The sequence below is a fragment of the Balaenoptera acutorostrata genome, chromosome 15 (assembly GCF_949987535.1).
Source record: "Balaenoptera acutorostrata chromosome 15, mBalAcu1.1, whole genome shotgun sequence".
NCBI lineage: Eukaryota > Metazoa > Chordata > Mammalia > Artiodactyla > Balaenopteridae > Balaenoptera > Balaenoptera acutorostrata.
Window position 1 is genome coordinate 51,791,357 of NC_080078.1, and position 26,236 is coordinate 51,817,592.

The following is a 26,236-nucleotide window of genomic DNA, read 5'->3' on the forward strand; positions in this document are numbered from 1 at the left end:
ATTTACACAGACCTAATTCATATAAGGAAAACCACCAACTGATCTCATCAAACATCATCAGGCCAGTGGAGAAGGAAGCCCAGGCTAAATAAACTCATGAAAAGACTGACTGGCTCTAGAGAGCTCTGATGCACTGTCCCCCCACAGACATGGCCTTAACCTGTGCTCACACCACACATCCTGAATCCGATGCCTGGGTTTGGAAGAATCTTTACCAAGAACATTACCCCATAAACCAAAGTTGGCTACAAAACAGAATCCCAAAATGAGTACGTAGGGCATAGGGAGGGGCAAGGAATATAATGGCAGACCCTCAGAAAAGTCTACCTTTTCCTCCACATGAAAAAAACCACATGTAGAATCTTGACACAGAATATCATAAATGCAAGATCCTCTCCTATCCCCAGAGCTCAGATAATAATATCTAATAAAGGGACAGGATTTATAAATAATCTTCTGGTGTCCTGAACAAGGGGTGCATGTTTCTTAAATTAATCACCTAAGAATCATACAATAACCACAGCCTTTCTTTTTTCATCTTTGACATGTGCCATTTCCTTCGATTCAGTTACTGAGCTTATCTGTATCTTTCATAGCAGTCATCATCACAATTAGCTATATTTACTCTTAGATCCAGTTAAACCCTCAACAAAGAACATACTGTCCAATTTAAGTTCTTTTTTCCTACTTAGAGGAAAAGAGGCCAATAAGAATTGTCATTGTTTTAATCTATTATCATAGACTATAATTGTTATAATCGTTGTAACCTATTAAGGGTAGAATGATATGATCACAAAATAAATTTGCAGGAAGTTTTAAAAGTTAGGTGATTTTTAAAAATAATTTTAATATGGATATTTAAAAATGTAAATCCTGAGAATAAGGGCCAAGACTCAACCACACCAAGGTTGATCTCAATCCAATTGTGAATCTGTCCAAAAAAAAAAAAAAAATTGCTACAAGTTCCAAAGAACCTCTCATCAAGACTACACAGTAAGTTCTCACCTTGAAGCATCCCTATGGCAATGATCAATTTTTTTAAACCATCCACAAACTATCAAAATGATAGATAGAAAGCCAAGTTGAAAACTCAGATAACCATGTCACTGGCAAGAAATGACCATGAAGATGAATGGATAAAGAAGATGTGGTGTGTGTATATATATATATGCATATGTATATGTATATGCATATGTATATGTATATATACATACACAATGGAATATTACTTAGCCATAAAAAAGAATGAAATAATGCCATTGGCAGCAACATGGATGGACCTATAGACTATCATACTAAGTGAAGTAAATCAAACAGAGAAAGACAAATATCATAGGATATCACTTATATATGAAATCTAAAAAAATGATACAAATGAACTTATTTACAAAACAGAAACAGACTCACAGACATAGAAGACAAACTTATGGTTACCAAAGGGGAAGGGTGGAGTGATAAATTAGCAATTCGGGGTTAACAGATACAGACTATTATATATAAAATAGATAAACAAGGACTTACTGTATAGCACAGGGAACTATACTCAATATTTTGTAATAACCTATATGGGGAAAGAATCTGCAAAAGAATATATATACGTATAACTGAATCACTCTGCTGTACACCTGAAACTAACACAATATTGTAAGTCAACCATACTTCAATTAAAAAAATAAATAAATAAAAAGAAAGAAATGACTGTGAAATAAGCTAGGGGCAGGGTAGAAGCCAGGGACCTGAGGCAGAAGCAAGGGGAGTTTCACTCCTGCAGAGTAATGGGAAAGAGAACCCCTGAGGCTGGAACTGTGGCTTGAGGAAGGACTACCCAGAAGAAAACTGCTAACGGATGACCTAAGACAACAGCATGAATGGATGCTGCCATCACAGGGAAGCAGGAGAACACAAACACAGCCTTGGCAGCTCAACAGAGCTACCCACTGGCTCACCTTAACAACATCTATTCCACTGCAGGACAGATGATCTGAAATTATATTACCTATTTCATCAAATCTACGATGCCATCAATTGTAAGGCACAATATTATTTTACATACTACTAAGAAAAAAATACTGCCAACTAAATCATGATTCACCATGAATTATAGATGCATCCCAATCTGAAAGATTTTAAAACATGAGAACAATGTGAGCTTTGAAACTAATGAAATATACTCTATGACTGGGTTCTAGACCTCATGCTGGAGGAGCCAAGAAGAGAAGGCTGGTTCTCAGTGAGAAGAGACAACTTTTTAGAAAATGCAAAGTTAGGGATAAGGGTTTCATACACAGGGCAACAGAGGAAAATGAAACAATGAAGAAAGACGAGGAGGGGGAGGGGAAGGAGGAGGGGAGAGGGAGGGGGAGGGGGAGGAAGAGGAAGAGAAGAAACAGCAGTAGCAGCAGCCACTGCCACCACCTACTCAAAGTGAGCCTACAAATCAAAAATCCCAAAATGTATACAGAATTCTAATGGTTAGAAAGGTGAGCAACAAAATTAATAAGAAAAATAATTTTCTGGAAAATTCTAGTAGACTTAGAAATATGTATGTTTGAGAGCTTTAAAGAGATACAGGAAAATAGTTTTCATTTAAAATATGAAGAAATTATAATACAGAAAGAGACAAAAAAAAAAAAAAAAGAAAACTGATATGAAAAATACCAAAAGAACAAGTAAGAAATTTTGGAACATATTTTGAAAAATTTTTAGACAGCATAAAGTCTAGACTAAAGTAAGTTGACAAAAAGTTTTTTTTTAGTAAGCTGGTAGATAGTGCTGGGGAACTTCCCTAGAATAGAGCTAAGAGAAAGAGAAACAGAGGAATACATGCATATGAGAGAACACACATGTCACGAAAGACAAATTGAAAGTCTGCACTAAGGCTAGAATAAGGGTTCCAGTCAAGGAAAGTGGAGGTAATGGTGAAAAAGATTTAAAGAGAGTATGGTGAAGAATGTTCCAAAATTGAGGAAGTGATTCCTCAGATGAAAACACCTTTGGGCACAAAGCAATAAATGAGTCCACACCTAGACACACTATAGTGAAACCACAAACACTAGAGATTAAAAGAAAGTTGTGAAGCTTAAAAGTTACCATAAAGTCTTACAGAAGATTTCTAATCAGCAGGTAATGGAAGAGTAATACCTTCAAAATGCTCAGGGAAAATCACTGTTGACCTAAAAATTTACACCCATGTAAACTACCATCCAAGATTCAATGCAAAGTAAAGACATTTTTGACATCAAACAACTAACACAATGTATCACCCACAGACCCCCACAATCTCTCATAAAAGGATGTCCATCAACTGAAGGTAAGGCATGGGATACTGGAAGCAATAATCAGTCTAGATACTGATTTTTAAAAAAGAAACATGCACATACATTTACACACAAACTTAACTTCTGATTGAAAAAAATAAATATCGATAACCAATTTATTTTGTATTAAGAAAACATTGTGGAAGTTGCTCAATGTTTCAATAAAATGTACTAAGTTATGGTGGAATATGCACAAAGGACAGAAGTATTGAATGACCATAGAATTTGTTAGAAAATTTGAGAATGAAATATGTGTGGGAGACACTATAGACGGTCTCTCAAACCCCATTCTCAGTTTCTCTCTAGCCTCCTTCCAGTTATGGGAGGCTCATGGCACACCAGAGGCTGATGCCCAAAGTGCAGCAGGCAGCTCACAGCCATGAAGCAGCAAGAATGAGGAAAAGCCCATGAGTGGGATGTGCTGATGATGATGGACCAGAGTTATGGATGATGGACCAGAGCTGGGTCCCTGATGGCAGGTCCACTTCCAAGTTGTTCGCTGTGTAAGAAAAATAACGCCTGCTTGTTTGTGCTTATCTAATTGGTGTTCTCTTACTTGTAGCTGGATATTATTTTAACTAGATAATGAAAAGAATTTAGAATAAGTTCTATAAGAACAGAATTACTGTATGTGTACTCCAAACCACAAGAGAGACTTCAAGTGGGAAGGAAACATAAAAAGTTTTGATTAATTCAGCAGAAGGCAGGAAAGGGGAAGATACACAGAAAATAAATGGTAAGTAAAATATACTGAAGTTGAAATACATCTAAATATATCAATATTTTCAATAAATGTAACCAATACAGAGGTACAGATTATTACACTGAGCAAACAAAACAAACCAACAAAACATTGATGCTTACAAAAAAGAAGATGCAAAGAAAGAGCTAGAAAAGCAAATGTCTGGCAGTTAACCAAACTAAAAACTGGTTAAAAAAAATATTAATACCAAATAAAATATTATCTTAGGAAAAAACCATCAATATCACTAAAGATGAATACTTGATAATAAAAATTGAAAAATATGTGAGGATAATAGAAAATCATGAATTTGTTTATACTTAACAGCACAGTTTCAAAATGTATAAAACAAAAATTGACAAAATTATAAGGAGAAAATGACAAGTCTATTAACCGCAGTGAGAGATACTATCAGAAGCTGAGGAATCAGGCAGAGTACTTGAGCAATAAAATTAATAAACTTGATCTGCTATTTAAATAGAATCCTGCATTTAATAAATGAAGAATGTGAATTCTTTTCAATTATACATGGAACATTTACAAAAACTGACCAAGTGCCAGGTCAAAAAGGAAATCTCAAATTTCCAACAAATTTCTATCATTCAGACTATATCCTCTAACCCATAATGTAGGCAAATTAGAAAATGACAATAGAAAATGTTCTTTAAAAGTAGTTATTTGCAAAATTTAAGATGTGATCCTAAATAAACCAGGAATTTAAAAAGAAATAACAATGAAAATCACAAAATATTTAGAAATTAACAACAATGAAAGTACTACATATCAAAATGTATAATATGCAGTTAAAGTGATACTGAGATGTAATTCTACAGTCGTTTTTGAATTTTCTAAAACACAAGAAGGAATTAAAATAAATTCAATTTAAAACAGAACAAACCTAAGAAAGGGAGCAACAGGAGATGGGGGAAAAGCTGAGAAAGAGATAAAGTAGAAATTAAACAGAAGGGGGCTCCCTGGTGGCACGGTGATTGAGAATCCGCCTGACAATGCAGGGGACAGGGGTTCGAGCCCTGGTCCGGGAAGATCCCACATGCCGCGGAGCAACTAAGCCCGTGCGCCACAACTACTGAGCCTGCGCTCTAGAGCCCGTGAGCCACAACCACTGAGCCCGCATGCTGAAACTACTGAAGCCCGCATGCTGAAACTACTGAAGCCCGTGCGCCTAGAGCCCATGCTCTGCAACAAAAGAAGTCACCGCAATGAGAATGCCATGCACCACAACGAAGAGTAGCGCCCGCTCGCTGCAATTAGAGAAAGCCCGCGTGCAGCAACAAAGACTCAATGCAACCAAAAAATAAATAAAATAAATTTAAAAGAAAAAAAAAGAAATTAAACAGAAAATAAAAAATAGCAAATATTAACAAAACCAAATTCTGGTTCACTAGAAAAACTAATTGAGCAGGCAAACTTCTTGCACAAATAAATAATATTGGATAAAAAGGATGACATAATCTTAAGAGTAGGGTTTTTTAAAAAATAAAAAGAGAAAACTATAACAACTCTATATCAATATATCTGAAAACATGGATGAAATGGCTGTTTCTCTAACAAATATTAATTACTAAAACAACCTAAAAGAAATATTAAAATGTGTACAAATCAGTAAGTATTAAAGAAAATGAAACAATAATAAAAAGGCTATATTCCCATTCTCCACCCCAAAAACTCAGGTCCAGGCAGTTTCAGAAGAGAGTTTTACCAAGTCTTCAAAAATAGATAATCTCAATCTTATGCAAATTATAATAAATATATTTTTTTTAACTTTTGGGTTTATTTTATTTATTTATTTATTTATGGCTGTGTTGGGTCTTCGTTTCTGTGTGAGGGCTTTCTCTAGTTGTGGCAAGTGGGGGCCTCTCATTATCGCAGCCTCTCTCGTTGCCGAGCATAGGCTCCAGATGCGCAGGCTCAGTAACTGTGGCTCACGGGCCTAGTTGCTCCACGGCATGTGGGATCTTCCCAGACCAGGGCTCGAACCCGTGTCCCCTGCATTGGCAGGCAGATTCTCAACCACTGCACCACCAGGGAAGCCCTAATAAATATTTTTTAAAAAGGGATCTACTCAATTCACTTAGTGAGATTAGTAAAAAAAAAGCCAAAAAAAAAAAAAACGAAAGAAAATTAAAGATAAAGCTCATTTATGAAAATAGTTTCAATGATCCTAAAGTATAATACTGGCAAATCAAAGCAGAGTTTGTCCCAGGAATAATAATATTGACAAAATCAGAACATATATACTATATACATATACTATACTGTATACTATATACTTATATACATATACTAATATAATATACCATATAAAAAGATTCAAGGAGGAGCGTGGGGCGAGCGTGGGCCGCGGTGCGGCGGTGCGACTCCTTTCTCGGCCCTTCTCCCCGCCCCAGGCGAGGGCACCGTGTGGCGGCGGCGGGGCCAGCGAGGCCGGAGGAGGCGGCTGTGCCCGGGCATGGTGGTCTGGGGCAACGCGGAAGCTGCCAAGCAGTAACAGCTGTCTTTGTACTGAATCCCGGAAGTGTCTCTGTGTCCTGGAAGTATTGCAATGATCGTCTTCACACCTGCAAAATATTCCTGCACCGTGTACACAAATGATTATGGCTCCGCTCTCGGGCCTCACCTGGGAGCTACTGCATGTGAGGATCAAATTGATACACATTAGGGCATCCTCAGCGGTCTTTGGCAAAGGCCTATAGATTACCTCGCTATCCAATTTGTTAACTGGACAGCAGAGCCTGAGTGGAAAGAACAATGCGCTCGTCAGTTGGGAGAAGCTCCTCCAGGTATCAACAGATACAAGCAAGGCAATCTCACTGTGCAGGTTGATTAGAACTGGGTTTGTATTTTGGACAATAAACTCTACTTATGATAGTCTCCCAGTCATTAAGTATCTCTGCTGTAAGAGAAAACTGGGGCTATTAACTTCTCCAGATAGAACCCGAGGGAAAAGTGATCATTTCTTTTATAAGCAGAAGGGAAGGTTCTGCTCAATAAAGATCAATTAAACATCTCTGTTAAAAGACTGCTTGGAGCTGGTGCCAAAGGAAATTCCACTGTATTAACCCGTGCTCCCTCCAACCCTCCCCACCTCTGTAGCTTGCGCTGGGGAAAATTGTAAGAGGACGCTGGCTATTGTAAGCTTTATAAGGTGACAGTAGCTCTCACATCCGTGGCTGAATGATCTTTGATGTTGAGTGACTTTTCCTGCATTTAGCAGGGGTATTCCCAGAGGATGGCAGGCAAATCAAACGCTCCTCTGAATTCAGCTGAGCATCAATCATCCTCATGAGGGAGTAAAAAAAAAGAATATAACAATAGGTACCGGGAAAAATGATATGATGGTCTGAGCTAGTAATTCCCAGGATGCAGGAAGAGTTTTGGGGGCCCTAGAAAATCCACTGCATAAAGAAAACCCGCCACAATCTCCACCAGCATCTTATAGTTACCACCTCATTCTTGTCCTTTAAAATACAGTGTGCTTGTCCTTTAAAATACAGTGTGTCTTGTACATTAAAATACAGTGTGCTTCTAATAAAAAAAAAAAAAAAAAGATTCAAGGAAAAAATATTCAATAAATGCTTTTTTAAAAATCTTCAGTAAAATTCTAACACTGATTCCTGACACAATGTGGTCACAAACCAAACCCGCGGGAAACTTTTTTGATCTGAAAAGCAGTATCTATCTAAGCCTAAAGCAAGCACTGTACTTAATAGTGAGACTTGAAAATTCTTTCCATTAAAATCAGGCACAAGACAAGTATACACTACATTTTCACTGTACTTGGGGCCCTACCCAACGCAATGATTTAAGAAATAGAAAACGGACACATAAGAAGTGAATGAAAGAGACAAAACTGACCTTATTTGTGGATAATGACTGTTTACATGAAAAAATTACAAGAATCTTACAGAAACTATTAAATATAAAACTATCTTAAATAAACTACTAAAATAAGAGAGTTCAGTACATTTGGTGGTTTCAACATCAATCTATAAAAGTAAATAATTCTCCTAAACCCTGTGATAATCTATTTCAAAACATAAGAGAATAAAAGATTCTATTTACAGTAGCAACAAAAACAAAATGCCTAGAAATAAACCTAATAAAAGATCCTGCTTAAGGCCTTGAAGGGCTTTGTTCAAAGACTGAGAATGATAAAGATAACTGATAACTGATAACTGCTCTCCAACTGATTTATAAACTCAATGTCACTTGAATCAAAATCCCAAAATTTTAAGGAAGACCAAAGGTCCCAGAGTAGCCAAGACAATTTTGAAAATGAAAAAGGTAGAAGGATTTGTTCTGCCGGAAGACTTACAATACTACAGCAATCAAAACAGTTGGCATTGGCAAAGGAAGAGACAAACGATAAAGACATAGGTCAAAAATACATCTGTGTTTATTTGGAATCATAATATATGACAAAAGAGCATTACAGATTTGTGAGAAAAGGATAAGTTGGTCTGGGATGACTGGTTATCCATTAGGAATAATATAGAAGTAGATACCTACCTGATGCCACTAAATACCAGGTGGATTAAAGACATAAATACAAAAACCAAAACTCTGAAATTTTTGAAAAACACATTTGGGTTGGTGTCTGGTCAGGCCACTCAAAGTGGCTGTTCCCTTGCTCTCTGTACACCCCCTGCTTGACCAGTGCCAGCTACACCTAAACCCTGCTCACTACACTAACCTTCCTACATACTTGCCCCAGGCCCCAGCTAGTGAGTGTTCTTATCAAAGGGGCCGTGAGGGGTGAGCCCCTCTGCCAGTTTCCCTGGTAATCCAACATCCCGCCACACACCCGTGAAGACTGCCGCCACTTTCTGTCAACCATCTGCACGCACACGGTGGGGTGTCACTCTAGGACTCTGCTTCAGACATGTAAGCTCCCCCCTATCCATTAAACCACTGATGTCTCTTTTGCTGCCTCTGGGCTCTTTCTTTGGTCTTGAAGCTGGGCAAGCACAGGCCTTGCAGGCCTGTGGGGTGCAGCCCAACATTTGGAACGAAAGATATTGCTCTAAGAAATGCACCCAGGGGTGGAAAAATCAGTCTAAAAAATTGCACAAACCATAAAAAGAAAAGACTGGTAAATCTGGCTGTATTAGAATTAAAAATGTCTGTTCAACCAAAGACACCAGAGACAAAAAGCCAAGTCACAGATTAGTATCTATAACACATATAAATGACAAAAGATCAGTATATAGAATAAAGATTATATTAAAAGATAAATACAAACAATCCTGCAGAAAAATGAGTAAAGGATATAAACTGGCTATCTACAGAAGAAATAAAAACAAACCGTGAGATATTACTTCACACTCGTAAGATTCGTAAAAGTAAAATTTCTGGCAATACCAAGAATCCCACTGCTGATGGGAGGGAAAACTGGCACTTGGGTGTGGAGAGCAATCTGCAGAGTCTAGTGAAGGATGAGCATTCCTCTGCAGCCCGGCAATTCCGCCCCTGGGTGCTCTTCTTAGAGCAATTAGCACCTGTGTACAGTCCCCCCATGCCCACCAAACACACAAGGATGTTTATCGCAAACTCTTAGGAATAGCACAAAATTGGGAAAAACTGAAATGTTCAACGGAGAAATGAGTAAGTAAATGGCATATAGTTAAGAAAGAGAAAAGTACAGAGTAGATCCAATGCTAGAGCTCATGTCCCAACATGGCTGGATCACCAAAATAAGAACGAATGGTAGAACCAACTGCATGAAGCTACACACAGCAGGACACCATTGATATTAAGTTTGAAAACGTGCAAATCCATCATACTATATGTATGGACACATTCACTTGTAAAAAAGGCATAAAAACATATATAGAAATAAATACCAATTCCAGAATATTATTATTTCTGGGTGAGCGAAAAGTTACAGGTTGAGAAGAGGTACACAGCGGGATTCAAAAGTGTCTAAGTTACTTTTTACCCAATGATACTGGCACTGTACTAGCTATTACGCTGGATGGCAAGTTTACAGATTTTTGTTAAATTAGTGCTTCATCATTTACATATACAGGCATACCTTGGAGATACTGTGGGTTTGGTTCCAGATGACCTCAATAAAACGAGTCACGTGAATTTTTTGGTTTCCCAGAGCATGTAAAAGGTATGTTTACACTATACTGTAGTCAATAAAGTGTGCAACAGCATTATGTCTAAAAAACAATGTACATACCTTAATTAAAAAATACTAACCATCATCTGAGTCTTCAGTAAATTGTAATCTTTTTTTGCAGTAGTAGCATCAAAGATCGCTGATCACCATAACAAATATAATAATAATGAAAAGTTTGAAATACTGTGAAAATTACCAAAATGTGACACAGAAATACGAAGTGAGCAAATGCTGTTGGAAAAAGGGCACCTACAGACTTGCCCAACACATGATTGCCACAAACCTTCAATTTGTAAAAAACGTAATATCTGCAAAGTGCAATAAAATAAGGGATGGCTGTATTCTTTTGTGTGTATCAAATGATCACATAATACAAAAGTTTAAAGATTCAATAGAAGAAACCACCTATGAATGAAATTGAGAAAAAAATAAACCTTCAGATCTAAAAGATACATCAAGTTTTGGGGAAAATTGATACAGCATCACTGCTTAAAAGCTGTTTAGGTTACAGAACTCAGGCATTCTTCAGCGGTACACTCAGAAAAATTCAGTCCCGAGGGTTTCTCCACATCATCAGTTATTGGAGAAGACAATGGTACAGAGTCCAAAAGCTCTGAGGGGAAAGAAAGTTAAACCCAAGAACATACACCCATCCAAGTCGCTGATCCAGAATGCACCCAACAGGAAGGCATATGTCAAAAAGAAAAAAAACAAAAACCCTCAGGGAAGATGGTACCCAGAAACCCTTCTAGAAGATTCTTTAGCATGAAGAACCCCAGCCCACTGAGAGGTAAACAGAGAAGGAGAAGGCACTAGTGTTAAGCATGAAACCCCTTTACACAAAGCACCAAGAACAATGTCATAAGTAGGATTACAGGGATAAACATGAACAATCTTAGCTGCATAAAGTAATAATATAAAAATAGGGAAGCTGAGGGAGAAATAGGGGGAAATGAAAAAGTATTAATTCCTTCATTATCTGAAAAAGAAGGTGGCAGATACTGTCTTATGTTTGGCAAAATGTCATGAAATGTTCGAATTGGAGAATGAGGACAAAGGTGTTCCTTCTGTCATTGTTCATTTTATTAAATGTTTCAAATACAAATAAACTGTTTTTAAGAAGCCATTAAATCTACAAATGACTAAGGCAAGAAGACAGTAATCAAGTACCAGAGTTTGTAACAATTTGCTTTATTAAGAAGTGGAGCCAACTGAGAGCCATGTGACAAAACCGTTCTCTTTCACTCGCTTCCCACTGCACCATCCTGCATGGGAAAGAGAGGGGTGGAATTACAAGTAGCTTGCTTGGAATTCTGCACAACACTGGGTACACCCCTCTGAGTGTGTGAGGCATGTGAAAGCCATCTGTGTGGCAGCAGAAAGCAACAAGTTGAGAACCACTGAATCAGAGCATTCAAATCGAATAATGAATGCAAACTGGACTCTTACCAGGAGAAGCTATGTTCACAGGGAGAAGGGAAATTGACAGAGACACTTTAAAATAAACGACCAAACAGCAATGAAAAAAAATAATCTAAGTCACTACTTGGTCAATAATGTTAAACTGCAGGAAACCCATCAAATCTTTTCAACCTCTGTTAACTAGTAGCAACACTGATCAGCTGGGGTCTCAAGTCCTTTCTTTTTTTTCTGGGTCCTTTGGAAAAGGCACAAAGGAAGAAATAAAATGCCAAAACACTAGGTCTCCAGGAAAAAAGGCACTGGAAATAAAGAGCTGGTAAAATTCACAAAATGAGTGACCAGTCACAACAATGTGATGTCAGATGAATCTTTGAGACTGTGAATCTTAACCTAAAAACAGCAGATTTATTTATTTTTAATCCACGTTTGACACCATAGGAAGAAAATGTTACAGGAAACCACATGGACAATTTAGCTTAACATCTCCTTTGTTACCACTGCTCTGTTGAAGCCAGTGCAGAGCAGAGGCTTAGAACCAGCATGAAGAGAAAGCCGAAGAGAGAGCCAGGCACAGATTCAGAAGTGGAATATTTTAATTATTATATTTTATTCAGGAACAAAATGAAATTATAAATAGTCATAAATAATTTGTGCATAGAACTTTACAAAGATAGTTTTAATCTTTTAAAAAAGAAAGTTTCATTACTTTAAATATTAAAAATAACTCATTTTAAAACACAAGTTTTTAGGTTCACATGGCAGAGTTGTTTCCTGAGGCCTCTCAAGGTGATAATATTTTTCTAAGGTGTGTCATTCTTTATAACCCATACAGGTGATTCATTGGAGCCTCTTTAGAATATATACTAACACTAAGGACATTTTTAGGCCCTTCCCTGTGTTTTAACCTATGAAAGATAAACAGGTGGAGTAGAATTAAATGAAGAAGAAAATTTAAATCAGACTGGATTTCCAAGAGTGAGACATAATGCATGAAAAACACGGCATGCATGTGTTAAAATACTTCAGAAGACAGCACAGTAATTCTTGAAGAACCAGATAAGCTTCATTAAAGATGTGAATAAAATCATTTCCTTTAATTTGGCTGATTATAGTGAAACTGTCCTTATTAACCATGTCTCTATCCCTTTCACTAAGGAGTACAAAGAAAATAGAGCCATTAAGGCCCATTCAGCCATACCCCGCCAGGACTACTCCCATTCTCTTTTTTTTTTTTTTTTTAAATAAACGAACAAAGGCAAACGTTGTTTTTTGGGGGGTTTTTTTAAATTTATTTTTGGCTGTGTTGGGTCTTCGTTTCTGTGCGAGGGCTTTCTGTAGTTGTGGCAAGCGGGAGCCACTCTTCATCGCGGTGCGCGGGCCTCTCACTATCGCGGCCTCTCTTGTTGCGGAGCACAGGCTCCAGAGGCGCAGGCTCAGTAGTTGTGGCTCACGGGCCTAGTTGCTCCGCGGCATGTGGGATCTTCCCAGACCAGGGCTCGAACCCGTGTCCTCTGCATTAGCAGGCAGATTCTCAACCACTGCGCCACCAGGGAAGCCCCTCCCATTCTCTTTTAAAACTCTCTCCCTAGGCCTAACCTGACCCCTTGGTCTTTCTGTCCCAGCAGATTGAGGACAGGGAATATTCTAGCAGAGGAAGAAGATATAAAAGGGTTCTGAGGAAAATAGGAAGACCATGAGAGAGCCTCAGACAGGAGGGCAAGTGGTATCAACCATTTCATTTATCTTGTCCTTTCTATACTTTGAACCTAATACACAATGATTTTTTTTATAATAGGAAGATAATTTTATATTACTTATCTTTCCTTAAAAAGTTTAAGGCACATTTTAAAAATATTATCCACTGTAACATAGGGACTAAGGAAAAGAAAGAGAAAAAAAAAAATCTAAGGAGAAGGTCCAAAGCCAACATTATTTCAAACATATCTTGTAGGTTTTGGCTGCTGACTATATCAGGAGAGATATTTATTGGTGAAGAGGCGGGTGACTGTTTCCTCACTCTTTCCCTCTAGGAAAGCACCAAATACAATGTCTTGATTTTGCTGCATCAGTGGACCCAACTGTAACCTACTGACAAGTCAAGAAAGAAGACCTTCACTTACAGCAAAGTTTGGCGTGAAGAACACCCCACGGTGCAGAGGGTGCTGCTTGCGCTACTGTTTACTGAGGTGAGGCATTTAGCAAATAAAGGAGTGGCCGGTATCTATGTGGGAGGTTCCTTTGGGAAGACTAGAATAAGCCTGTGGGTGTCTAAAAGAAGTCAATCCTCAAATCTAGGGAAGAAACGTTAATGAACTGACATTCAACATATGCTAACCCCCAGCCAGTCAACAATAGTTAAATGCTTTTAAGTGGTATGTTCTTTGGTTATATACTCTATACAGACTAGACATGCTGTCATTTGTCTAGCGTGTTAACTTGGAAGTGACAGCCTTACCCAATATCTCGCTTAAAGGGAAGTATCACCAATGACTCCTGAATGAAAAGAACAAAACTGGGAACTGAAAAAAATACATATTCTTTGCATATTTTAGCTACATTAGGAAATATAACAACAGAAATTGAGTGCACTTTTTGAAGAACTAATCACCAAGTGTCAGAGCAGGAAGGTCCTGAGATCATGTACTCCCGGGCTGTTATTTCATAAATGAGGAAGCAGAAGCCCAGGACGTTGAGAGGCTTGCTCACAGTTCTGTGCCTTCTAGGGGATCAGGGCTGTATTCGTTTCCTGGGGCTGCCATAGCAAAGTACCAAAAACTGGGTGGCTTAAAACAACAGGAATGTATTGTCTCACAGTTCTTGGCCTAGAAGTCTGAAATGAAGGTGTCGCAGGGTGGGTTCCTCTGGGCGGGCTGTGATAAGAAGCTGTTCCAGGCCTCACTCCAGGCTTCTGGTGGCTGCAGGCTTTCCTGGGCTTGCAGACTGTGTTCTCCCAGTGTCTTCACATGGTCTTCCCTCTGCGTGTGACTGCGTCCAAATTTCCCCTTTTTATAAGAGCACCAGTAATATACCGGATTAGGGCCCACCCTCATGACATCATTTAAACTTGATTACCTCTTTACTGACCCTGTTTCCAGGGCTTAGAACTTCAACATATCTTTCTGGGGGGACACAATTGAACTCATAACAAGGACTAAGAGGGAACTCAGCTCACGAGCTGAGTTGAACCCCAGTCTCCCAATTCCAGGCCAGCAGCCTTTCTTACTTTCTTATTCACAAGATTCTCTCTGCTACTAGCACAGGCTGTGGGGTCCAGAGATGACAGGCCCTACTTACAGAGTCACCCACAATATGCTGATATTTTGCAAAAACCTATGAAACCTTCAAAACCAGCAAAGAGAAAACATCTTCCCATTTGGTCACTCAATGTTCACCATATATTTTAACTTCCTCCCTCACAAAGATGCCTGAAATATTTCTGCAGCTGGCTGGCCCTCATCTCTAAAATGTCTACTGCTCAGAGGAGGTGAGTGTGTGCAACATGCCTACGCAAGAAGACAAGCTAAATCCACTCTCCCATTTTGTCCGAGACCGCCCTTCTCACACATCTCAGCCTGCCCAGAGCAGGAAACTCGTGGAGACCTCCTTTGGTGAGAAGAAACCTCAAAAGCCTTGGATTTCCAATAGGACTCAGTTTCTTTCTGCCACCCAAGTTATCCAGTGAGTGGCTGGCTAACCCAGCAGGGTCAGAGGCCAGGAGGCCAGGCTCACCCTTCAGCCTGGTGCCTGGTGGTGGCATTTCATAGCAGCCTCTGTTCGAACTGTTCAATCATCACTCACCCTGCTGCCTAAGTATTCTTGAGTCTGAAGATACTTGTCATATTGTCTCACTATTTTCCATCATAAATTAATGACATCTGTAACACTGAGTCATAAAAAAGTCTATCCAAAGAACTGTATTAAAAACTGCATGGAACTGATTTCCCTAAGTGGTCTCCTGACAAACACACACCCGCCCTTTTCCATTAAGGCCTTTAGAATCCTGATCTACAGCTGGCCTTGGAAAATTTGGAATTATGTTTTACTGCACAAGATCTAACAAGTTATTACAGTTCCCAAAAATGTCTGAGTAAATAAGAGCAGAGCAGGATTAGACTGGATGCCGGGTTTCCTTCTTGTTGTTGTTGTTTTTTTGTTTTTAACCCTCAAAGAGCTACTGCCTTGAGGAATAAATAGTTTTCTACAGTACAGGACAGAGAGTCCAGAGCTTTAAGGGCACGGGGGCTGCTCTAATCTAAAAATTCTGTTTACTAAGTAGGAACTAAGGCCCAGGCTAAGTGGATCAAAATCAATGATCAAGTGAACTAAATCAACACTTAATTGTACCCTTCATTTGATAATTCAAAAGAAACAAGGTTTGAATGTAGAGATTCAGGCATTACTTTGTTCCAATAGGAGAAATTTTTTTCAGACTAGGATCTTTTCAAAGGGCAATTTTTAAACCTTCCAAGAAATGCTAGCTTTGAATGCTTAGTGTAACTAACTTGATTCTAAGCAATATTTAAAGGACTATTACGTTAGAGTTTAACATTTTGTAAATAGGGACATACAGCTGCCCTGGTTACATTGTCTGCCTGATCACTTACCCCAGGAAAGATGTTACAATACTGAGTTATTTTGTAACACCTGATTGCCTTTCCTACCAACATTCTATCAGCAAATTCATCCAAGCCTATACCTGAAATGCTCATGTCCATAAACATCAGCCCTCGGTCTCATTTCTCCTCTGCATGTAGGGATTAGAAGTGTTACCAGGACGTTGTAAGGATTAAAAGAAGACTTGGGAAGGCATCTGGCTCACACACGGGCCACACCTCTCTCCTTCCTGGCTCACACACGGGCCACACCTCTCTCCCTCCTGGCTCACACATGGGCCACACCTCTCTCCTTCCTGGCTCACACACGGGCCACACCTCTCTCCTTCCTGGCTCACACACGGGCCACACCTCTCTCCTTCCTGGCTCACACATGGGCCACACCTCTCTCCTTCCTGGCTCACACACGGGCCACACCTCTCTCCCTCCTGGCTCACACACGGGCCACACCTCTCTCCTTCCTGGCTCACACATGGGCCACACCTCTCTCCTTCCTGGCTCACACATGGGCCACACCTCTCTCCCTCCTGGCTCCCAAGCAGAAAGCAGCACCCGCCCCATCTCCAACCCCAGGAGCACCGCATTGCTGCCTTTCTAATGGGCTAAACCACCTGTGCACGCAATCACTCCATCTGAACCCTCCACGGAGCACCTGGCGTCCTGCATATGACACACCCTCAGTGAATTTCTGCCGGAATGTTTCAGATAAAACATTTTTATTCTTATTTGCAAGACAGTGTTAGAATTCCTATCTGATAAAATTTTTTAAAAAAAGTGAAGAGTTGATGATTATTTTGCTCAAGCTGCGGAAAAATAAAGAAAATGCAACAACCAAGTACACAAACCTTCTTAAATATATAAGCATCTTGCATATAACAGATATTAAAACCAGCCAAATTACCCAGTTGGTCAATCAATAACTGTAACAGTGAGTTTCTAAGTTTTAATCTAAACACTTCTTGGCTTATGAACCTACCAATTCCCTTACGCCCAACAAAACAAACCCAATCTCTCTTCGGGGCTTTAAAGCCCCTGGGCAGTCATAGCCACTCTGTCCATCCAACTCAATTTCCCAGTTCGTCCCTCTACAACCAGAGTCAATTCTTTCTCTTCAAGGTCTCCCGCAAAAGCCATCTTCATTTCTACCTTGGAGCCTGTCTGTGCGCAGCATTCAAATATATTCTTTGTCAGGGATTCAGGTGTACACACCTGGGTACCACTACCTGCACAGGCTTTTCTGAGCAGTCCTACCATCATCCTCCTCTTCCCCAGGCCCTACGTGGATACTTGGGAATGATATGGGGCCGTTTCATATGTGCATGGCTTAGTCTCCTAACTAGAATATACTTTTCTGGAGGATAAGGACTACATCCTAGTTATTCTTACATTTACTAATGCATCCAATATTCACGGAGCACCTGTAATATACAAAGAGTCGCAGATATAAAAAGGAATTCATAAGACACAGCCCTTCCCCTAAGAACCTCACAATTTCAGTACATCTCACAGTAACAAGCACACAGGAGTCTTTGCCCATCTGTTTACTGGGAGGCTGACTGATGGGAAGCTTGCCATATTTCTTTGTGTATCTTCCTAACTGATCACCAGAGTAAGGAGCCCCCAGTAAAATACTCCTTAGCTATGTTAATGATGCTCCTGCTGAAGGAAGTGGGGGTTATTTTTTAATTCCTTCAGCCACACTATATCTATCTTTGTAATCTAAAGACCATCAAGATTTGGCTCTACTAGACTCTATGCTTTACTATTAGAATTAAATAAATAAAAGGCTATCTCATCTCAGAATCCTTTTAGGAAAGCATTACTTTTTTTTTTTTTTTAATAAATTTATTTGTCTTCGTTTCTGTGCGAGGGCTTTCTCTAGTTGCAGCGAGCGGGGGCCACTCTTCATTGCGGTGCGCGGGCCTCTCACTATCGCGGCCTCTCTTGTTGCGGAGCACAGGCTCCAGATGCACAGGCTCAGTAGTTGTGGCTCATGGGCCCAGTTGCTCCGCGGCACGTGGGATCTTCCCAGACCAGGGCTCGAACCCGTGTCCCCTGCATTGGCAGGCAGATTCTCAACCACTGTGCCACCAGGGAAGCCCGAGCATTGCTTTTTTTTTTCTCCTTTTTCCTAGTGGTTTCTTTCACAGTCAGAAACTAACTAAAACCTAATTTGCATTTTCAGGTAGGACTTCTTCATTTACATATCATCCAATCAATAGTAGCAAATTAGCATGTTTAATTTGCATATCTTAAAATTTACCTGTTTTAAGTTTCCTCTTTGATGAGTTTCAGTAAATTGATAGAGTTGTGCAACTGTCATCATAATTTAGTTTTAGAGTAATTCTATCACCCTGCCAAAGTTCCCCAGCTCATTTACCTACTCCAGCAAATATACTTTTCTTTCCTTCTATGAAGTATGGGAAATGACCATTTGGGAAGCAGAGTTAACAGGACATCCCAGGAGACGAGGATCCAGCCCTGCCCAACCCCTCCCCATCCAAGGATGAACTCTGACACAGGATCATTAACACAACCTCAGAAAAGAGTAGGAATCCAGGTATTCTGGTGTTTAAACTCCTCACCTCAACTGTTTCCTTCCTCCAGAGACCATCCTTATGAGCTACATGAAAGCAGACTGGCCAAAATACCTAGTTCTCAAACTGTAGCTTGAAGGGAAATCAAAGTGGCTTCAGTTACAGAGGGGAGAATATAAAATAGTCATTCACACCACATTGAAGCAAATAGAATGTCTGAGCACAGCCACCCAAGTCCAAGGTTGAAATAAATGGCATGGCTTTAAGTGTGTTTCCATCAAAAACACAATATAAAAGGGGAACAAAAGGTACATGGCCAACCTAAAAGAAAACACAATGTGATTGCAGCAACATGGATGGACCTAGAGATTGTCATACTGGGTGAAGTAAGTCAGACAGAGAAGGACAAATATCATATGATATCATTTATATGTGGAATCTAAAAAAATGGTACAAATGAACTTATGTACAAAACAGAAATAGAGTCACAGATGTAGAAAACAATCTTATGGTTACCAGGGGGAAAGGGAGGGAGGGAGGGATAAATTGGGAGATTGGGATTGACATATACACACTACTATATATAAAATAGATAACTAATAAGGACCTACTGTATAGCACAGGGAACTCTACTCAATACTCTGTAATGACTTATAAGAGCAAAGAATCTAAAAAACAATGGATATATGTATATGTATAATTGAATCACTTTGCTGTATACCTGAAACTAACACAACATTGTAAATCAATTATACTCCAATTAAAATTGAAAAAAAAAAACCCACAATGTGAGAAATAGGAGTTAGGAGTTACACTCATTAACTCAAGAGCCCAAAGACAGATACAATATAATAAAAAATGAAAAAGAGGGTATGGTAGGCAGCATCTAAGATGGCCTCCAATGATCCTCACCTCTTGGTTTTCACGCTCCTGTACAATATGATCCCCTCCCCTGGAGTGTGGGCTAGGCTTAACGATTTGCTTCTAGCAAACAGAATGTGGCAGAGGTGATGATGTGATGTCACTTTGAGGTAAGGTCACAAAAAGACTGTGGCTTCCATCTCGGGCACCCTCTCTTGCTCTCTCTGAGGAAAGCCAGCTGGCATGTTGTGAGTGGCCTTATGGAGAAGCCCATGTGTTGAGAAACAGATGTCTCCAGTCTCAACAGCCAGTAAGTACCTGAGACCTCCTGCCAATATCACATGAGGGAACCTAGAAGTAAATCCTCCACCAATCGAGCCTTGAGAACACCTGCCCCAGCTGACATCTTGACTGAATCCTTGTGAGAGATCCTGAGCAAGAGTCACCAGCTAAGCTATGCCTATATTCCTGTTCCACAGAAACCATGAGTCAGCAAATGTTTGCTGTTGTTTTAATCTCTAAATTTGGGGGTAATCTGGTGAACATTAATAGATAATTAACAGGGGGAAAGTAAGAAAACAAATTGAGAATAAAAATCAGTATCATTATGGAATTAATAAATAAGTGAAAGTAAGATCATCAAGAAATTGACAACCCTGAAAATTGATTTACTGACAGTAAAAACGTTTGGATAATCATGGTGATATGGTTTGTTATTATTATATTTTTTTTATTGAAGTGTAGTTAATTTACAATGTTGTGTTAGTTTCCGGTATACGGCAAAGTGATTCAGCTAAATATATATATTATTTTTCATATTCCTTTCCATTACAGTTTATTACAAGATATTGAATATAGTTCCCTGTGCTATACAGTAAGACCCTGTTGTTTATGGTGACACGGTTTGGATAGTCAGAATGAAAAATAAAAGAAACAAGGAAATTAAAACAATTAGAGAAAAGCTAATAAAAATGGAAAGCAAATAAAAATAGGAAGACATATCCTTGAAGAAGACAACTTAAGAACTGAAATAGACAAGGGATCCCAAGATATGAGACAATGTAAGAATCTCTCTGGAATGAAGAATAAACAAACTTTGCAAATCAAAAAAGCACATGTTCCAGAAAAAATTTTTAAAATGCTGCAAGAATACTCCACACTGAGAGAGATTTATAAAATCTTTCAGGTACCCAAGAACAAAAACCAAGTCATCTACATAGCGGGGGAAATCCTGGGCTGGCTTTACATTTCTCTAAAGCAATATTGAGCGTCAGAAGATACTGGTGAAAATTTTGTTACAAAATGCTGAGGGGAAGTATAAGCCAAGCTATCACTCAAATACAAAGGCAAAGAAGAGACATTCTCCAGCGTGAAAGAATCCAGGAAATAAAACACCAATAACTGCTTCTTGAAAGTCAGTCTTGTCCAATAGACCCTTCTGTGATACCTGCACTATCCCCCTAGCCACCTCTGGTTACTGAGCACTGAAAATGTAGCTATTGAGACTGAAAAATGAAATTTATAATTTTCTGTAAATGTAAGTTTAAATAGCCACATGCAGCTAGCAGTCACCATACTGAATATGAAATGCACAGGAGAAGAATGTGAATAATATAAAATGGGAACACATGACAACAACAACAAAACTTGGGAGGTGGGAAGAGAGGAGCAAGGATGAAGGAGGAGCTGCTGTCCCCTCTCTCACAGCCAGCGGTCAATCAATTCTGTCTAAAACTGAAACAAACCAAAAAAAAAAAAAAAACCTTACTTCAACCTCTTTCATTTTGAAGCTATTTTGTTCTTAAATCTTTTAGGAAATAAAATCTACATAAGGAAAAAGAATTGAGGTTCAACAATTCCTTAAGTTTCAATTCAGATTCCTTTTCTATTACTAAAGTAAAATTACATTTTATGTTTTTAATAACAGCTATAATATCCAGTATTTAACAAAAGTGCTTCTATCTTTTGCTGTAATCATTCTATCTGTACATATATATCCCACGGTGTCCATCTGGGATGATGTTCACCTAAATACTAACAAGAGGTGTTTTCATAAGAGATTTAGAGTGATTTTTTTCTATCTTCGAATTCTTCATAATGCAAATGGCCATTTTTAATAGAACAAGTTTTTCTACAAGTCTGTTTGCCTAAAATTTTTAAATAAGAGCCTAGGAGCTAATACTGCAAGATGTTAACAGCAATAGAAACATGGAATTTGAGTGGTAGGAATATGGAAATTTTTCCTCTTCATACATTTCAGATTTTTTAAAATTTCTCAAAGGAAAAAAAGAAGTCTACAAAGAGTCTAGAAGTTATATGGCATTGATTCTCATTCTGCATCTATACACACTAACTACCCAGATTGTCCTCAACTCTCCTAGAGGCAGGTTCGCCAACTGGGATGTAGCCACCGTCACTGCTGGACTCCAGATGGAAACCAATGATCCCACCCACTTCTCCAGGTCTCCCTAACTTCTTCCCCAAAACCAGGTCAGGACCTGGGCAGAGGCCTTAGTCGGGGGAGGACTGGCCAACCTGCCCCTGAATTCCAGCTCTTGGGCAGTTTTCTCTTGCTTCTACCTGACCATGGAGGTAACATGCCTTTTTCTTGAGGTCTGGCCCTCTCCTTCTCTCTTTTCCGCTTTGAACACTCTCTCACTCCACCTACTTCGTAAGCCAAAGGGGCTCAAGATTCTCTCCCGTGAGAGAGCCACCTACCCCCAGGAGGGCTTGGCAAAGGTGGCCTGATTCATTAAGGTCTACAAATGAGAACAGGGCCCAAAACTGACCTTTGACCAACAGTCTTCAACGCATCTTTTTCCCTAAAAGACTTTTTTTTTGAGAGGGAGAAGCAATAAAGAAACAGAATCGGGGGCTCCAAGGTCCCCTATTTAATAATTACACCTGCCCTGCTGACTTCCCAAGACAACGTATTTTAATATGGTTAGTAAAAGTAATTATTAAGAAAACTTAAGAAACTTTAAAAATTATAAACTACTATAAGAAAACTTTAAAAATTATAAACTACTATAACGTAGGTAGTTGTATTATTACCAGACAAGGGGGAGTCTAAGCCAAACTTTTTACAAGACTGTAGCTAACAGTTTCCACCTTCTTCTTCAAAGCATCTGACTTCCAGTAAGTGACCCCAAGCTTGAAACCTGCCTTGACCATTTTCCAGTTCTGACCTGTGCAAATTACTCGACCTCACTGCCCTCACATCTGTGACCCGTCAACAGTAAGGTGTCATTGACGGTGTTGTGAGCATTAAATAGGATAATATGTGAAAAATACCCAGTTCAGTAGGCTGTCTGTAAATGTTAGCTCCCTTCCTTTGCTGTCACAAAAGCTTTCCAGAGTGAGCCTGTTACAAGAAACACCACAACCCACTTGAACTGCACATCTTAAGTGGCTTGAAATGAAATACCTGAAGAGGATAAGGGGGAGCCTACATAATCTTTCAACTGGTCTGCTTCCCAGCTGGCATCTTTAATCTGATTGCTAAGAGCTAAATTTAGTGAATGTTTACTAATTGCCAGGCACTGGATTAGACACTTTCTCTGTGACAATGTTATGAAGGCTGACATTATTCCCACACTGGAGAGGAAGAATCAGGATCCCACTGGTAGGAAAAGCGGTGGGGTCCATCTGACTATTGTACAATGACACCCCAACAAGAATTCACTTCACAGTAAACTCAGAAATCTAAGGAATACTGGTATCTTCAGAACCGAGGTCACCAAAATCAGCAGTTTTGGTGGCTGCTTTGGTCATGGGAAAACCCACGCTAATGCCCCAGTAAGATCTCTAATTATACTTCTCATACTATTTCTTAGCATTTAAACAGAAGACTGAAGGTAGAGCTAAGGCTCTTTTGGTTTTGCGGAGGAGAATTACTAACAGTGCTGAAATTTGGAAAATTCAGCTTAAACACGTGAGTGTTGGAGTCACATGGTACCACTTGCTTTTCTTAAATCAGCCTTCAGCTTAAATATTACTTAATTTAAAACTGTCTGCGATGTTGAAGATGGGTTCAATGTTCATTATACTCCTTCCCCTTTAATAGTTTTAAAATTTTCCAGAAGAAGTTTTTTAGAGTCTACAGATATACACACCCCTCCCAAAATCCCTGCAGGGAGAGGCTGATTCATGTAAATTTTACAGAAAATACCCTTCTCTGGATAATTTTAACTTTTCCTAAAAATAAACATTCCAGTCACCAACCCAGTGAGGGGTTAGCAGCCCAGGAATGCACTGTCATGGCAGATGGAGGATCAGTCATTGTGGGAAGTGAAATAGACCCAAGCAGCATTGGAACTGATGCAGCGCCATTTGATTCCATCAGGCCATCTTTAAAACAGGAAGCATTTCATCAGCTGTTGGGAGACTGCATAGTGGTAGCAGCACTACTAGGTGACAAAAATACTAAAGCTACAATGCAGTTTCTGTAGTTTTGCACACTGGGGGAAGTACAATGGAATGCTGAGTCAGAAGCAAATGTGTAGACTCACAGCTGACTAGGGGTTCCGTGGAATGCATTCAGTGCTTCAGAACTCAAGATTTAAGGCCAGATGCATACTACTGAGGGTCCCGACTCAGAATGTCATCTATAGAGTAGATATTCAAAAATTTTAGTAGAATGATATCCTCTTTGATACTTTTCTTGATTGTTGCAATATTTCGGTTTAATTGTCATAATGTACACTAGGATGTGAATGACCTTAAAATGCCTCAACACGCACACCAACAATAAAGCAAGTTGCAAAATGAAGTAAAGCAGTAATTATGATCATCCTCATCCCCAGTAACCAAGAGAACCTTCTCAAGGGTCAGATTATTCCAGCTACCTCCTGAATGCCCCAGAGACCTCTCTACACACTTTGAGTACTCATTATGTTCTGTAAGAAGGCCTTCTATGGAAGTGCAAGGAGAAACTTTATAGTAAAGTCTCTAAACCTTAAAATGCTGCCATATAACTTTGGGGGTAGTCTGTGCCCTTAATCCTGACAACTGCCACGCCCAAGGATAGGCAGGGGCATGGACAGCCATGTATACGCTAAGTGACCCTGCCCCTGCGCCACAGTCATTGGAGCAAAGGTGGATGCCTACCCAAATTCACCTCCAGAAGTTTGCTTATTGGGGTGGAATGCACAGGAGTCATGTAAAAGATGTCACTTGGGAGGTGAGGAGCCATCATGGTCTACAACATGCACAGGAGAGCAGAGGGAGAGTAACAAGGAGAAGCAGAGAACAAGGCCCCACTTCTCAAAGAGAGGCCCACAGGGAGCTGCCCTGGGTGGTCCGAAGCTGTCTCCAGACCTTCCCAAAGCTCAGCCACAAAGCCCGAAGCCGGGGTTCTCTGAGACACTCTGCTGCCCTATCGTGAGGTTCCCTTTTCAGTTCCCATAGTTTCCACAGGTCTGTTTCTTCCTCCAAAGAGCCTTGATTACCACCAGCCCGATACAGTCCTTACTCTCTAAATAAGGCACTAAGTTCTCTTGGGCAATTTTTCAGATCCTCACCTTGTGCCCCACAAGGATTCTCATCTTGTCTATGAAGGAGCTGGACTATATCTGTGCTTTTCAATGTGTTTTATGTCATCTCCCCCTCCTTCCCCCCACCCCCAGTTAAATTCTATGCAGGACCCAATACATCAGACCCATGGCAGCTGAGCCACTCGGGCTGGAGCAGGGACAGGGATCTGGCTCAGACCCCGTGGAAGGCCGCGCTCCCAGGGATCACTGTCGGAAACCCTGAGCACGATGTTCTCTGGGGCCCCGGGCTCTGCCTGGGATCCCATCCTCCAGGGAAGAGCAGCTTTATGTGAGCCGCTCCACATGCTGGCCCAGAGAAGGAGAGAGACAAGAGGATGAGGACCAACACTCAGGCCGAGACCAGGAAGCGCGGGCAAGACCAGCCATCGAGCAATGGCCATGACCTGAACCCAAGGCTCCCTCAGCGAGAGCAAACTCCTGGATGGAGGTGCCAGAGGGAGGCTGAGGTAAGCTGCAGTCGACAGCTCAGTGGTCAGACAGTGACACCCCAGAGAGCACCCATGGCTCTGAATCAGCAGGCTGCAAAGACCAATAAACTGCTTTTCACTTTGGGATTTGGCTTATACACAGTGGTTAAGGGGAGAAAGAGGAAGTGACCAAGGCAGCAGGCTGAGCTGTAGAGGATTGGGGTCTCTACTACCCAAGACCCCTCAACCCAGGCCCCGTTCGGCCCTGTTGGCCTTCCGTTTGGGGTTAACCATGATCCTTATTTGACCACAAATGAAAGAAAAAAAAGAAAGAAAAGAAAAGGAAAAAAACTCCACATAGAGACTTTTGTTTAAGGACACAGATACCTAAATGAAGAAAGAAAGGGGGTCTAGAGAGAGAACAGCTTTTAAAAGCAAACTCCAGAGTTCAGACATTGCCCGGGGACTCATTCAGTGGCATTAATGACTCCCACAAACATTAAGGCTTTGAACATATTTGCATAACTATGTTACATGATCTCTCAACATCACTTTAGACTGAAGACTATCTTCTTCAGAATTACGAAGTACCTTCAGACATTGCTTAAACAAGTCTTCATTTACTTGACAACAC

General features: G+C 40.0%; 1 long non-coding RNA gene across 1 annotated transcript in view; it reads right to left on the reverse strand.

Moving 5' to 3' along the window:
• Positions 1-12,392: 12,392 nt before the first annotated feature.
• LOC130704878 (uncharacterized) overlaps positions 12,393-26,236 on the reverse strand; it is a 48,269-nt gene continuing 34,425 nt past the window's right edge. The window contains exon 3 of the long non-coding RNA XR_009005427.1: positions 12,393-14,631. This is a non-coding gene — a long non-coding RNA (uncharacterized LOC130704878). The remainder of the gene's footprint in view (positions 14,632-26,236) is intronic.